General features: G+C 48.9%; 1 protein-coding gene across 2 annotated transcripts in view; it reads left to right on the top strand.

Moving 5' to 3' along the window:
* The window catches only part of CEP89 (centrosomal protein 89), a 1,308,678-nt gene that overhangs the window by 1,138,798 nt on the left and 152,959 nt on the right, over nt 1-16,921 (top strand). The gene's annotated exons all lie outside the window — the stretch shown is intronic.

Here is a 16,921-nt window from a genome sequence, read left to right as displayed (position 1 = left end):
ACAAGATCGTCAAGGAAAAGCGCGTCGTCGACGAGTCTACCGTCGACGACCAAATCACCATCTTTGAAGCGCTCGTCATCGCTTCCGTCGACGCTCTCGTCGACGGCTCCCCCGTCGACGAAGACTTCCACTATCCCGTCGACGAAGACCCAGTCGACTAAGATCCCGTCGACGAAGATCCCGTCGACGAAGACCCCGTCGACGAAGACCCCGTCGACGGAGGGCCCGTCGACGAAGGGCCCGTCGACGAAAGGCTCGTCGACGAAGACCCCGTCGACGACAGGCCCGTCGACGACAAGCACGTCGACGAGGGTTTCAGCTCCGTCGACGACTAGCTCGACGACGAGGAGTCCGTCGTCGGATCCGTCTACTAGAACGCCTTCCAAGAAGTCTTCATCCATGATTACAATACCTGTGACGATACCGTCGACGACAACATCGGCAACTCACGCACCTGTTTCTCTTTTGCCATCAACAGCAGCGCTGGCATCTTTGAATGTGCCATCTACGCATTTGTTGCCCACATCTCCGGTTAGGGTGCAGTATACCCATTTTCAGATGAAATCTTTTCAGAGACAGAGTTACTCTCATTTGTCTCCCCTTTTGCCTTCGCATATCTTGGAAAATTACGTGGAAGCAGATTCGGATAATGAAGATGATGATGATGATGATCCTTTTGGAGTGGCCCATCACCCTTCCCAGTTGCACATAAAATATCAAGAGGATGAGGATGATGATGAGGTTCATTACTATCAGGAAAATTTGGCTACTCCTTATCATCAGGAGCAACAACACACAGAGGACACGACTCATCTTCCGTCTGTTCTAGTACAGGATTTGCAGGCCATGCTGGCCGATTATCGTCAGAGGTTTCCACCAACTCTGCCTACTCCAAATACTGTGCCAGAGGACATGCCAGTAAATCCACCGCCACATCCTTCACACTCTCCAAGGCAGGATGTTGGCCCCGGAACTGGAGATCAGGATGTTGACATCTCATCTCCAGATGAGGATGAAAGGGAGGATGGGGAGCTTCCGGATTCCACGCCTACGGAACCATGGAATGATTACGTCATCCCTATGCCCTCTCCTAACCTGCCAAAACCTTCAGATTCTCCGCCAGAAGACATAGGAGGTTTTCATAACATCATGCACCGGGCGGCTGCTCGATTTGCAATCACAGTTTCGGTTGAACAAACCGACTGTTTTCTTCATGATTTTAAAGAAGGGTATAGAAGGGTGTCCAGATCTATCCCTATCATTGATTATATCTGGAAAGAAGGGATTGATATTATGAAGACGCCAGCTTCCATCCCGGCGGTTCTTCCAAGAGTCGACAAAAAGTACCGAGCACCACCGGACACTCCTTCATGTTTGATTGGTCATCCGCGTCCTGACTCAGTGATTTCACAAGCGGCTCAACAACGATCCAAAAATCCGGTTGCACCTCTTTCAACGCCTCCAGACAAAGAGGGCAGGAGATTGGATGCAATTGGAAAGAAGTTCTCGGCTAATGCCGCTGCTACTGTCAAGATTGCTAATTCTTTGGCGATTTTAGCACGGTACGACAGACAAATGTGGTCAGATCTGTCGGAGTTCATCAATTTGGTTCCCGATGACCGTGTTGAAGAGGTCAGGAAGGTTGTCTTGGAAGGCGAGCGGGCAGCTTCTGAAATTATCGATTGCGCCCTCGATGTATCTAATACAGCCTTTAGACAATTGGCCGGAGCGGCAGTTCTCAGACGGCAAGGATGGCTCAAGGCGACTTCTTTCAGACCTGAGGTCCAGACCAAAATTCTGGACATGGCCTATAATGGCGAGTTATTGTTTGGCAAGCACATAGATGAAGCATTGCTTGCGATAAAAACGGATACTGATACGGCCAAATCGCTTGGTGCACTACAGTATAAGCGAGGTTTTTTCAGAGGAGCAAGAGGCCGTGGGTTTTCATCAAGAGGACATTATCAAAATCAACAAAACCGCCAGTATCAACCTCAAAATAAGCCGTACTACCAGCAATCCTATCGGCAGTCATCGTCAGCGGGTTTCTCTCGTCAAGGAGGGAAACGGCGTTCTAACTACCAGGGACGAGATTCAAACAAACGCCAGTGAGTTTTGCCGGACACCATCCTCCCTTCCCTCCCTCCCCGTGGGCGCCAAGATTTCCGCCTTTTATCAGCAGTGGCGGAAAATAACTTCAGATCAGTGGGTTCTGGACATAGTCAAACACGGACACACTCTGGAGTTCTTGCAGAAACCTCCAACATTACCGCCCAGGGGTCCCTCCCCTCCTCGTCTTCATTTGTTATACATGGAAGCCATGAAAATGCTGCACAAAAATGCGATAGAGAAAGTCCCAGCATCCCAGAAAAATCAGGGGTTTTATTCTCGCTTCTTCCTTGTGGAAAAGGTTTCAGGAGAGTGGCGTCCAATTCTGGATCTACGAAACTTAAACACATATCTGAAAAAGCAGAGTTTCCGCATGGTGACACTCACGGATGTCCTCAATTGCCTCATGGAGGGAGATTTCATGGCTTCCCTGGATATGGAAGACGCCTACTTTCACATTCCAATTCATCCAAACCACCGCAAGTATCTGAGATTCACAGTGGCTGGTGTCCATTTTCAATTCAAGGTGCTCCCTTTCGGCCTGAAGTCTGCACCAAGAATCTTTACCAAGACTCTAGTCCCAGTTGCAGCTGCGTTGAGGTCACAAGGAATCCAAGTATTCCCGTACCTCGACGATTGGTTAATAAAGAGTCCGACGAGGACTTCAACAAGGCAATCGGTCAAGAGTGCTCTGTCAATGTTCTCGAATCTGGGTTTGACCCTCAACGCCAAAAAATCTCAACTTCAACCCAGCCAAATTCTGACGTTCCTGGGAGCAGTACTAGACACCTCTCAGTGCAAGGCCTTCTTGACCCAAATTCGTCAGGACAAGATCACAAAGCTGGCAAGCCAAATACGGTCAAAAAAGTCTCTTTCGGTCCGACAGTTTGTTTCCCTGCTAGGGATGTGTTCCTCCGCACTCCATCTAGTCCCACTGGCTCGACTCAGAATGAGGCCTCTCCAGGAGGAATTGCATCGACAATGGCGGCAGATAGACGGATCTTTCGAGGACCGTATCAAGGTCACGCCCAAGATAAAACAAGCTCTTCTGTGGTGGGCGGCAAAGAACAATTTGTCTCCAGGGCTCACTTTTCTTCAGACTCTACCGGAATTTACTCTAACGACAGATGCCTCCATGGAAGGTTGGGGAGGTCATCTCCAGGACCTTCAGGTGCAGGGACGGTGGTCCCATCAGTACAAGCACAAACATATCAACTGCCTCGAGTTGAGGGCAATTTTCCTGTCCTTGCGAGCCTTCCTGCCAAGAATTGCAGGCTCTGCAGTACTGGTGCGCACGGACAACACCACCAGCATGTTTTGAGTAAACAAGCAAGGGGGCACAAAATCTCTGGCCCTGTCTCTTCAGGCGCAGGAAATGTGGGAATGGTTACTCCACCACAAAATTTCCCTCAGAGCGGAACATGTTCAAGGAATTCAGAATTCTCTGGCCGACGATCTCAGCAGATCATTCACAGGATGTCACGAGTGGGAACTCGAACAACGCCAAGTGGAAACAATCTTCCAGCTCTGGGGCACACCAACGCTGGACCTGTTTGCCACGCAACAGAACAGCAAATGCATATACTTTGCCAGCAGGTTCCACCAGCAAGGATCGAGGGGAAATGCCCTGTTGATGAGGTGGACCGGAATCTTTGCATATGCCTTCCCACCGATTCCTCTCATCCCAAAGGTTCTACAGAAAATGAAGAGAGAGCGTTGCTCTCTAATCCTAATTGCTCCTCGCTGGCCGAGGCAGTATTGGTTCCAGGAGCTTCTGATACTCTCCCATCAACCTCCACTGCGCCTCAAGCCGACGCTTTCAATGCTGACAAGTGAGGAAGGACAAATACTTCATCCGGATCCTCAGTCGCTACACTTGCACGCCTGGCTCCTGATTTCTTAGAGTTTAAGGACCTAGAGATTTCCCCAGACTGTAGAGCTGTTCTATCTCAGGCTCGTGCACAGTCTACCATCAGAACCTATCGCTTCAAATGGAAGAGATTCTGTTTATGGTGCGGAGAGCATGACGTCCATCCACTACAGGCTCCTCCAGAGAAGATTCTGCCTTATCTGCTGTCTTTAGCCAGATCAGGTCTCGCTTTTTCTTCTATCAAAGTTCACCTTGCTGCCATATCCAGATTCAGGAAGAGTTACAACAAACCATCTTTGTGTTCTTCTTCTTTAATTAAACAGTTCCTTAAAGGATTGTTTCGAGTTTTCCCTCCAGTGCGGCCTCCTCCTCCTGAGTGGGATCTCAATATTGTGTTGTCTCAGTTGCTGAAAAGGCCTTTTGAACCAATTCATAAATCGGAACTTAAATTCTTGACTTGGAAAGTGGCTATTCTGTTAGCCCTCACTTCAACCCGGAGAGTAAGTGAGATGCAAGCGTTCACTATATCAGAACCTTTCCTACATTTTTCAAAAGATTGTGTGACACTTAGAACTCATCCTAAGTTTATTCCCAAAGTTCCGACCCAGTTTCACATCAACCAACCGGTGAAACTCAAGACTTTCTTTCCAGACCCAAAGACTCCAGCTGAAAGGATGCTGCATTCCTTGGATGTCCAAAGATGCCTCAAATTCTATTTACAAAAGACAAAAGATTTACGCAAATCTACCCAACTGTTTGTGGCTTATGGTCAAGCTACACGTGGTCAGGCAGTGACGAAGGCAACTATAGCCAGATGGCTTTCCTCTGTCATTGTCTTCTGTCATGAGAAAGCGAACAAGCCCCTGACAAGAACGGTTAAGGCGCATTCCACCAGGATGATGTCAGCGTCTACTGCCCTATTTGCAGGGGTGTCCCTGGAAAACATCTGCCGTGCTGCTACATGGAAAAGTGTGCATACTTTTACCAAGCACTATTGCCTGCAGCCGGTGCTACATGAAGATACGTCAGTGGGAGAAGCAGTGTTACAGCATCTTCTTCACTGAGGTCAGCCTGTTATGGTTTTTTCTTGTTTCTATTGCTATATGTGTGCTAATATACTATTTTAATGCTCTGTATATAGATATATTTTATATGAAGGTATTGTCATGATTTTGCATATGTATTGAAATATGTTATTGCTCTAGTACCTTCCAGGTTGTGTGGGGATATATGGTTTGGATTGTCTCCCACCTTCCTCTACCGACAGTTATGGTTATTACTGCTTGCTACTCTGATTCAGGCATGTGAATCTATGAAAGATACCCCAATACTGGATAAGAAAACAAGTTACTTACCTGTAACTACAGTTATCCAGTATTGGTATCTTTCATAGATTCACATGCACCCACCCTCCTCCCCGGCAAGGCAGTTCTTATTATGGTTACTACTTCTCACTTGTGCTGGGAAAATCTGAGGAGAACTGCCTGGGCTGGGAAGGTTCTAGAGGGTGAGGTTAGCTGATTGGCTGAGGCTACATTTTCAGTTCTTTTTACATAATGAGGTAGATAGGCTGCTAAGTTTTGGGCCTAGTTGGGCCTATATACTTTTTTAGCCTACTACTAATGGTTTTTAGGCACTGCTATATATATATAATTTACCGTGGGACTCCCGCCTCGACGACGGGGAATGATTCAGGCATGTGAATCTATGAAAGATACCAATACTGGATAACTGTAGTTACAGGTAAGTAACTTGTTTTCTTATGTTGCATTAAGTAGAGTGTAATTATGTGGCATGTAATTATATGTCACTGAGTGGTAATATGGGAAGTGTATATTGTATTCAGTAGAGTGTAATTTTGTGGCGTGTAATTATGTGGCACTGAGTGGTATTTGGAGTGTCTGTTACATTGAGTGCAGTGGAATTATGTTGCATATAACTATGTGGCACTGAGTGGTATTTGGAGTGTATGTTGCATTGAGTGCCGTGTAATTATGTGGAACTGAGTGGTATTTGGAATGTATGTTGCATTGAGTGCAGTGTAATTATGTGGAACTGAGTGGTATTTGGAATGTATGTTGCATTGAGTGCAGTGTAATTATGTGGAGTGTAATTATGTGGCACTGAATGGTATTTGAAGTGTATGTTGCATTGAGTGCAGTGTAATTATGTGGCGTGTAATTATGTGGCACTGAGTGGTATTTGGAGTGTATGTTCCATTGCAGAGTGTGTGAGGGTGCAGAGTGTGAGGGAATGGTGGCATGCTGCGCTTTAGATGAATATGTTTAAAAGTAAAGTGTACCATACTGCGATTGCTACAATAGTTAATTGTGGATGTGTTAACAATTGATGTGTGCACTGATGGCTGGTGGGTGGCATGCTGCGCTTTAGATGAGTATGTTTAAAAGTAAAGTGTGCCATACTGCGATTGCTACAATAGTTAATTGTGGATGCGTTAACAATTGATGTGTGCAGTGATGGCTGGTGGTGTGTGTGCCTGTAGAAATGGTGCACTGATGGCTGGTGGTGTGTGTGCCTGGTGAAAGCGTGCACTGACGTCTGGTGGTGTGTGTGGGCCTGGCCGGCTGGTGGTGTGTGTGCCTGGTGGAAGCGTGCACTGATGGCTGGGGGTGTGTGTGCCTGGTAAAAGCGTGCATTGATGGCTGGCGGTGTGTGTGTGCCTGGTGAAAGCGTGCACTGACGGCTGGTGGTGTGTGCTTGGTGTAAGCGTGCACTGACGACTGATGGTTTCTGTGCCCGGTGAAAGTGTGCACTATTGGTCGGTGGTGTGTATGCCTGGTGAAAGCGTGCACTGATGGCTGGTGGTGTGTGTGTGTGCCTGTTGAAAGCAAGCACTGATGGCTGGTGGTGTGTGTGCCTGGCCGGCTGGTGGTGTGTGTGCCTGGTGGAAGCATGCACTGATGGCTGGTGGTGTGTGCCTGGTGAAAGGGTGCACTGACCCCAGGTGGTGTGTGTGCCTGGTGAAAGCGTGCACTGACGTCTGGTGGTGTGTTCCTGGTGGAAGCGTGCACTGACGGCTGGTGGTGTTTGTGCCTGGTGAAAGTGTGCACTGATGACTGATGGTGTCTGTGCCTGGTGAGAGTGTGCACTGATGGCCGGTGGTGTGTATGCCTGGTGAAAGCGTGCACTAGTGGTGTGTGTGAGCTTGGTGAAAGCGTGCACTGACGGCCGGTGGTGTGTATACCTGGTGAAAGCGTGCACTAATGGCTGGTGGTGTGTGTGTGTATGCCTGGTGAAAGCGTGCACTGACGGCCGGTGGTGTGTATGCCTGGTAAAAGCGTGCACTGATGACTGGCGGTGTGTGTTTGTGTGCCTGGTGAAAGCATGCTCTGACTGCTGGTGGTGTGTGCCTGGTGGAAGCGTGCACTGACGGCCGGTGGTGTATATGCCTGGTGAAAGTGTGCACTGATGGCTGGTGGTGTGTGTGTGCCTGTTGAAAGCATGCACTGATGGCTGGTGGTGTGTGTGTGCCTGGCCGGCTGGTGGTGTGTGTGCCTGGTGGAAGCGTGCACTGACGGCTGGTGTTGTTTGTGCCCGGTGAAAGCGTGCACTGACGGGTGGTGGTGTTTGTGCCCGATGAAAGCGTGCACTGATGACTGATGGTGTCTGTGCCTGGTGAGAGTGTGCACTGATGGCCGGTGGTGTGTATGCCTGGTGAAAGCGTGCACTGATGGCTGGTGGTGTGTGTGTGTGCCTGGTGAAAGCGTGCACTGACGGCCGGTGGTGTGTATGCCTGGTGAAAGCATGCACTGATGGCTGGTGGTGTGTGTGTGTATGCCTGGTGAAAGCGTGCACTGACGGCCGGTGGTGTGTATGCCTGGTGAAAGCGTGCACTGATGGCTGGTGGTGTGTGTGTGTGTGCCTGGTGAAAGCGTGCACTGACAGCCGGTGGTGTGTGTGCCTGGTGAAAGCGTGCACTGACGGCCGGTGGTGTTTATGCCTGGTGAAAGAGTGCACTGACGGCTGGTGGTGTGTGTGTGTGTGTGTGTGCCTGCCTGATGAAACCGTGCACTGGCGGCTGGTGGTGTGTATGCCTGGTGAAAGCGTGCACTGATGGCTGGTGGTGTGTGTGTGTGCGTGCCTGGTGAAAGCGTGCACTGACGGCCGGTGGTTTGTGTTCCTGGTGAAAGCGTGCACTAATGGCTGGTGGTGTGTGTGTGTGTGCCTGGTGAAAGCGTGCACTGATGGCCGGTGGTGTGTGTGCACTATGGACTGTGTGTGAAATCCAAGAAAGAGTTCAGAATGCAAAGGCAGAGGGCAGCTCGGGTTACAAGCTGCCTTTGAAGAAGATCAGGCAGCGCTGGGCAACCATGCCAGCATTCCAAGGAGCTGATTGTCGTGCATCATAAAAGTATATCACGTTAGAAGTGTGAGGCGCTGAGGACCTGGGAGACACTCATAGACGCTGAGTGAGTGTCTGAGGAGATAAGGACATCTAGCAGGGGCGGGGGAGAGAAAGGAATTCCTTTGAAGTGTGATGCCGAGGCTCGGGGAGCAAGCGCGTGCGCAGGCACATGAACTGTGGCAAATCCGCCGTTGGTTTTACTGTTGTTTTGCCCACTATAATCTCGGCCACAATGCGCAAGCGCATTGGCAGGCCGAGACCTAAAAATAGCACTTCTTTTTATATGTGTTGTAAAACTAAAAACTTCATTCAAAAGTAAGTACTGTTTTGTTAGCAATTTTTTTTCAGGTTTGTAAACTTTACAAAAAATCGGGCACCTATATGCACAATGCAATCTTATGGAGAGAAAAGACATATATGCATAACAGTAAGTACAGTCGGTTTCAGGGGTTCACCTTCTGGGTTTTGGATTGTAGTGGATCACGGCCCAATGTACTAGCAACAGTTCTTTAGGAACTGCCCGGATTTAGCCAAGTAATCCAAAAAAGATGCCTATGCCTCCAAGTTATATTAATGCAAACACTAAATGATTGAAGATAAACCATAAGTTTATTAGTTTATCCCGACAAAGCTTTTTGTCACTGAATCAATACGTGAGTTACACCATTTGCTTTATAAAGAGTAGACAAAGAATAACCATCAACTTCATTTCTAGCCGTATGGAGTTCAGTAAAACAGTGTGTGCTAATTTACAGTGAAAGAATTTAAAGCAAAAACATTGCGTTGAATCGTACATACATGGACATAAATAAATCAAAACAATTGAAAAACAGATAAACAATTCACAGTTTGAGAGTTATAAATACAACGAAATATAAGAGCAGGAGTGAATATTTTCAAAAGAACAACTCCTGCCTCATGAACTGGATTCGTGTGTATCACATAATCAAAGAAAGCCCATTTTGTATATGACTAACAAGAGCCATTAGTGTGGAGTCAATGCCGACGCGTTTCAAATCCTGTGAATTATTTACAGGATTCTCATCAGGGCGGTGATTCTAGTCCATGGGAACTGTTTTGCAAAGAAAATTAATGAAGAGTTTGGTTAACAAACTTCATACTAGCGCCATATTTCTTTAATAACAAAATAAAACCGCAAGGAAGTGCGGCCTACCTTGTGAATATTAGCCCCATGTGGCTTCTATTTTGGCAATAGCGTTTATGGCAGGCGGGTCTGGGCTGTAACAAGAGCGAAACTAGTGTCACCAATTTAAAAATGCCAAGATGGTTGCTGAAGGTAGCGATGCGGTAAAAATGAATTTACCTTAGGTCTTCAGAACCTTTAGTCAGATTGGCCGGTAGAGGAATTACTTTTCAGTGTAAAATCGCTGTGGGGACAGAAATGAGACAAAAGCGATATTTGGAGTAGTTGTGCCAAAGCGATGAAAGGACAAGCACAGAGGCATTGCCACCTCAATGGGAACACTTACTTTTTGGATAGTTCAACACGGGCGCGATGTTCGGACCGGTGTTGCTGGGGAACGCTGTCCGTTCTATAAAATAGAAGGGGAAAGGAGGCTTAGCTGAGATGTGCTAAGTCGCGCTGTTGATAACTGTAGGCAGACGCTCAAAGATCGGTGAAGGGAGGGTCAAGCGCTTACCGTGAGTCGCCGCGAGGGGCTCTGCTATTACTGCATCCTGAGTTCTACCGGCACACAAAGAGTTTAGTTGTCCAAGGCACTGCCGGTGCTTGTGGCGATAAAAGCATGTGTACGCTGACATCCAATCAGATGCGTAAGGGGTGCTAATGCATTGTGGGAATTGAAGTCCGAGAATGGAATCAAGCTCGGTTAATTTCACTGAGAGTATTAAGACCCTTATTCACGCTATCAAATCGCAATGTGAGGTATGCCTCCTTGCGAAGCAGCATGGTTTCAACATCAGGGTAGCGTTTAGAGTCCAGCCACACAAGTGGTGTCCATTTAAAATCATTTTCGGTGTGCTGATTATTTACAAAGTGTTCAACCATTGGTGCAGTCATCACTCGTTTCTTTATCCGGGACCGGTGTTGCGTAATGCGGGCATTGATGGCTTGACTTGTTTTGCCAATATAGACCTTGTCACAAGGACAGACCACTGCATAAACGATATTTTTTGTTTTGCAATTTGTGAATGCATCATGTGTCCACTTGATGCCATGGTTAATGAAGGTGTCCCCTTCAAGTGTTGAAGAACATGAAACACAGTTACCACATTTGTGGTGCCCACTAATCGGTTTAAGGTTCCACTGAGCTATGAGGTCACTCTTGGGCGGTGGGATGTGGGTGTCTGCTTTAATGAGATGCTGTCCAATGCTCGTGTTCTTTCTTAATGCAAAGATTGGTTTGGGCAGAGGGTACTCAATTGTTTCCAACAAATGCCAATTATTTCTGATGATGTTTTTGAATTGGTTCGTGTGTTGACCGAAGGTAGTCACACAAACCAATTGATCTGATTGCTTCTATTCTTTTACCTGCAGGAGTGTCTCCCTCGGGGTAAACTTAGCCCTATTTTTGGCATGTTTTAACAATTTTTTGGGGTATCCTCTGTCAGCCATCTCATTACAGAATCTTGTTGCGTGTGATTCAAAGTCCTGTAGACTGGTACAATTGCGTCTAATTCTGAGCAGTTGCCCATAAGGTAAGTTATCCTTAAGGCTTTGTGGGTGTGAGCTAGTGTAATGCAGGATTGTATTCCTATCAGTAGGCTTTTTGTGCAAAGAGGCCGTCAGTCTAGAATCACTGGTACCTACTAGGACGTCCAGGAAAGTCATCTCTTTGAAACTTGAGTTCATCGTGAATTTGATGTCATGGTGTCTTGAATTAAGCCATGCATAGAATTGATCAAGTTCGGTCTGACTCCCCTGCCACAGGAGCCAGACGTCATCTATGTATCTCAGCCATTGAGTCATGTGCTGTGAGAAGGGATTGTCCTTGTAGATGAATCGTTCCTCATATTGAGACATGTAAAGCACCGCCAGCTCCGCACAAATAGCACTTCTTTTTATATGTGTTGTAAAACTAAAAACTTCATTCAAAAGTAAGTACTGTTTTGTTAGCAATTTTTTTTCAGGTTTGTAAACTTTACAAAAAATCGGGCACCTATATGCACAATGCAATCTTATGGAGAGAAAAGACATATATGCATAACAGTAAGTACAGTCGGTTTCAGGGGTTCACCTTCTGGGTTTTGGATTGTAGTGGATCACGGCCCAATGTACTAGCAACAGTTCTTTAGGAACTGCCCGGATTTAGCCAAGAGCAGGGTGCTGGTGAGGTTGGTAGCTGTGCGGGCTACGGAATAGAGGGCCCACCTGGAAACAGGCTGCACAGAGGGATTAGTCCGAGAGCCTCCAAATGGGGCTTGGGTCGCAAGTGTCCTAAGAGCAAGGGAGCACAGCCAGTTCGTCAGTACCCAGGTCGGGCGGCTCGAGGGCACAGTGGTTAGATCGGCTGGGCTGGGTGCTCAAAGAATATCCTTGTGGTTGGGGTAAATAGCTGGCAAAATCAGGACAGCTGGGCCACTCACGAAGAGGGTCTCAGTGGTTGTGACGTGACTTGACGGCTGCTTGGTCGTGGTGCAGTGAGAATTAGGATTAGACTCTCCCTGTTGGTGTTTGGTGCAGGCCTTGTGGCACCCCAGGTATTGGCGCTGCACGGCTACGATTGGTCCTGGTGTCTTCACACTTGGTGGGGAGACAGATCTGACCCTTCAGAGCATGGGGACCTCTTCCTGGTTGTCTGCGTTGTCGGTCGGGCAGGGGAGCTGCAAGGAGATGGACTGGACTCTGCTCTTCGGTGCCTGTGGACTGCAGTGGAGTTTCTCCTTTACTCCAAGGAAGAATGTAGGAGATTTTCGAAGTGCTGGCAGGGTACCCAGGAATGCTGGCAGGCTACCCAAGCCTAGTGGCGGATTTCTGGCTTGCAAGATGAGTCACTCTGTTGCAATTGTTGAGAGAGTTGTGAGCAGGGAATGTCTTGCGCCAAAAGTACACAGTTCTTCTGTAGTTCTCGTCAGGCAGTGCCACTTCTACATTCGTCTTCTCTTGATCCGTCAAATATGAGTTCTTGGGCTCCGGGGTGCCTGCTAAATACTCAATTCTGATGAATACATCTGCATGTGGATTCCTCACCTTTTGAATAACCCTGTGCCAGCATTCCACAGAAACTTTTTCCTAGCTCTTCCACGTTGAGTAGGATGTCACTATAGCACGGCTCAGCTCGTGACTCCGTGTGTCGTCATCGGAGCCATACGAATACCTCATTGGCGTGCTGACGTAAGTTCCTTTTTTTCCACGCTGTCAACGCATAACTTTTTTTCTGGGACTCTCCATTTCCTTTGTATAACTTTGTTACTGCTTTCTTCCTTGGTGTAGCAGCGCAATGGCTACTTTGAAGAAATCGGGTTTTAACCACATCAATGCTAGTGTTATTTTCCTCCTGTGCTGACTTTGCTTCATTCCCATTGTTCATGACTAGCTCAGCTCGTCATGAGTGTATGGAGGTGTACACCATGACGAGCTGAGCTCGTCATGAGCGTCCAAGGAGTTAAGCCCTGCAGGGAGTGTGGGGGCCATATGTCCATCACAGACCCCCCATGATGACGGTCTCTGGGGCCTGTCATCCGATCCCACGTCGAGGGCTGCTCGTCCTGTCGGAGGATGAAACCAAAGGCCCTGAAGGAGTGGGAGGCAAAGCTTTTCTTGGCCCAAGCGAAGAAGGAGAAGAGGGGCCGCAAGAGGTCGAAGTTGTCGACATCTCATACTTCGAAGTAGCTTAAGAAGAAGCACTGAAATGGGTCTCAAGATAAGTCATCGAAGGGCATGGCTTCAGGGTCGGCTCCTCCTGTTAAACGGCATCATGTTAAAGAGGTCTCTCCATCACCTTCTCCACAGGTGACTCCGGGCCACTCTCCGACGCCGAAGAATTCGCCGGGCCACAGGGGTTCGCCGGCGCCCGGGGAGCCTTCTCCTGTGGTTTCACCTGTTCTGACCTGGGTGTCTCCAGCTCTGCAGCCACAGCCCGATGCACAGCCTCAGTCGGATCCAAACCCGGCTGCTCCAGATTCTTATCCACCTTTCCTGGATCCCGGAGCGGATCCATTGCATTTCCTAAATGCGATGTTTGGTGTGTTTGCCAAGGCAGCTCACCCTACGCCGCCGGGCCCAGTGGATCCCCATGCTTACAACTTGGGAATATCCCAGCAATATGCCCAGGCACCTTTCGTGCCTTTCATTCCTTTAGCTCTGACATGGCAGTTCCCAGCGCCAAGGTTTTCGACACCGGTTCCACAGTCTCCGACGCCGTCTGGTGTTGGCCCAACATCTTCCCGGCCTCGAGCGGCGCCTTTGCCCGCTTCTGAGGGTCTTCATTCGACACCGGGGCCGATGTCCGATGTACCCAGCGCCACACCCGGCGCCACCGATGCTTATCCCAAAGTTACGGTCCAGGAGAGAATCCCAGAGACTGCCGGAGGAGGAGTACTGTCAGGATCAGGCTTAAGAGGGGGAGATTCTCGTCTCTGATGATGACTTTAAAGGCCTCCAGTAGTCCAGTGGGTTGAACACTTCCCAGAAGTGTGAGCTTTCTACCCCGAAAGCTTTGCCCTCACAAGATGTGGCTCCATACCATTCTGTTATCAGGAAGGCTGCTGATCTATTGAATCTTCAATTGCCCACGGCAGAGGTCACATCAAATATCCTGACTAAAGTGTTACACTCTCCTTCTGTTATTGAGCCATTGCAGCCTTTCAATGAGGCCTTGACAGAGCCTATTATGGAGGTGTGGCAGAAGCCCTTATCTGCCCCTGCTGTTTCGAGGACAGTGACTAGACAGTATAAGCCAGCTCTGAGTGATCCGGCTTTCTCTTCGCCAGAAAGCTTGGTGGTACAGGCCTCTTGCTCTACCAAACAGTTAGTTGGATCCTGTCCCACCACTCCAGGGATAGAGACTCAAAGAAACTGGAGCAGTCTGCCAAGAAAGTTTTCTCCTCGGCCAGTATGGCTTTGAAATCGACCAATGCCCCGCGTTTGTTGGGAGGTATATCCATGCCTTGATGGACTCTGCTAAAGAGGTGGCTTCTAAGCTGCCTGAGGATGACTGTGGACACTTCTTAGAGGTGTTAGCAGATACACAGGCAGCTGCCCATCAGGTTATTCAGTCAGGGCTGGATGGATTCTCTGTACCCAGGGTGATGGGTTCTTCTGTGGCCACCTGAAGGCATGCTTTGGCTCAGGTCTTCGGGATTTTCTCCGGATGTGCTTGTTTCTCTGCTTGATCTGCCTTTCAATGGGTCCAGGCTTTTTGGTGCGAAGGCTGATTCAGCTCTGCAGCGCTTCAAGGACAGTAGGGCTACTGCAAGATCCTTATGCCTGCAGTCCCAGCCGAGGGGCTTTGGATTCAGGAGGGATTGAGGTGTTGGGAAGGCGGTTTCCTTTTGAGGCTGCCAGCAGCTGCAACAGCAGCAGAACCCTCTGTACAGGTTGTACAGAGGAAAGGATTGAGGCCGTCTACGTAGGGCCTCCCCCTCCTCTTCCTCCGCTGTCCCCACTACTGGTACCACTCTTGATCCCCCATCTTGAAGCATGTTGGTCCCGTAGGAGGCCGGGTGTCCCATTTGCTACAAAATTTGAAATCAGTTACATCAGATCTTTGGGTTTTGAATCTTGTAGAAAATGGATACGCCCTTCCTTTCCAGGAGTTTCCCACTCCTTACCCTCCTCGACAAGGCTGGTGTTCGAATGATCATCTGTTGCTCTTGCAGCAGGAGGTCCTTGCCTTACTACAGAAAGGTGCGATAGAGGTGCTTCTAGAGCAGTAGCGGGGTCAGGCATGTTACTCCCGGTATTTCTTGATACCCAAGAAGGACGGTGGGTTGAGGCCGAACCTGGACCTCAGGATCTTGAATTTTTACCTCAAGCAGGAAAAGTTCAAGATGTTGACCCTGGCTCAGGTTCTTCTGGCGCTGCAGCAGGAACAGTGGATGGTGTTGATCAACTTGCAGGATGCGTATTTTCATCTTCATAGCTTGAAGTCACATTGGAAGTATCCTTTTTAAGGTGGAATCTTAACACTACCAGTTTGCGTTCCTTCTGTTCTGACTTACGTCCGCACCACAAGCCTTCACGAAGGCTATGGCGGTGGTAGCAGCGCATCCCAGAAAAGTTGGGGTCCCGGTTTCCCTATCTGGATGCCTGGCTGCTCAAAGCTTGGTCGCCAGAGATGGTGATGCATCATTTGCAAGTAGCAGCGCTTCTGTTGTTCAACTTCGGTTTCTCGATAAATGTACCCAAATCTCACCTGGTGCCCTCTCAGCGCAACCTGTTCATAGGGGCAGTACTGAACACTACTGTGTGTTCAGCTTTTCCACCTCCGCAGAGGATTCTCGACATTCAGGAATTTATTCCTTTGTTTCACGATGGAGCGGTTGTTCCAGTCCTGAAGGTCCTACGCCTGCTCGGTCTGTTCGCTTCCTGCATTTTCTTGGTCAGCCTTGCATGCTGGCACAGGAGGGCACTCCAGTGGTGCCTCTGCAGGCAGTGTTATCAGCACAATGGAGATCTCGGGGAGATGGTCAGAATCTCCGGAGACACTGCAGCGGGGCTGTCTTGGTGGAGTGTTTCTGTCAACCTGTCTCAGGGGAAGCCTTTTCAACCTCCTCCACCGGTGGCAACAGTGATCACAGATGCCTCCACTCTAGGGTGGGGTGCACATCTGGGGGATCTGGAGGTCAAGGGTCTTTGGTCTCCAGAGAAAAGGTCGCTTCACATCAACCTTCTGGAATTGCGGGCAATACGTTTGGCTCTCAAGGCCTTCCTTCCGTCCCTTCACGGTCGGTCAGTTTAAGTCCTGACGGACAACACCACAGTGATGTGGTATGCCAACAAGCAGGGAGGGGTCGGGTCGTAATATCTTTGTAGAGAGGTTCAGCGGCTCTGGTCCTGAGTTCAGGACCACCAGAGTTGTGTAATGGCAAATCATCTGGCCGGGGGAATGAACGTGCGTGTGGATAGTCTGTCAGCAGTACTCAGCCGACCACAAGTGGAGGCTTCTCCCGGAGGTCGTTTGCCGCATCTTCAGGTTGTGGTGGTCTCGTCAGGTGGACCTGTTTGCCACTCACGAGAACGCGCATTGTCCATCATTCTGCTGCCTTCAGTATCCGATGCTTGAGCATTAGGGGACACGTTTCAACTGGATTGGAGCTTTCAACTTCTTTACGTCTATCCTCCAATACCCTTGATTCCTCTGGTTCTGAGGAAGATTCGCTAAGACAGGGCCCAAGTTATATTGATCACCCCGGATTGGCCAAGAAGGGTGTGGTACACAGATCTTGTTCACCTCTCATCGCACCCTCCGCTCTGTCTCCCTCTCAGGGCAGACCTCCTCTTTCAGGGGCAGGTTCAACACACCCACCTCCAGAGTCTGCACCTTCATGCCTGGCAATTGAATGGGGCAACCTGAGTTCTTTTTCTCTACCACCAATGTGGTGCATGTTATTTTATCGTCCAGGAGACACCACCAAATCTGTCTATTCCACTA

Source organism: Lissotriton vulgaris, chromosome 12 (assembly GCF_964263255.1).
Source record: "Lissotriton vulgaris chromosome 12, aLisVul1.2, whole genome shotgun sequence".
NCBI lineage: Eukaryota > Metazoa > Chordata > Amphibia > Caudata > Salamandridae > Lissotriton > Lissotriton vulgaris.
Note: the sequence above shows the minus strand (reverse complement) of the source record. Positions and strands in the feature narration are given on the sequence as shown.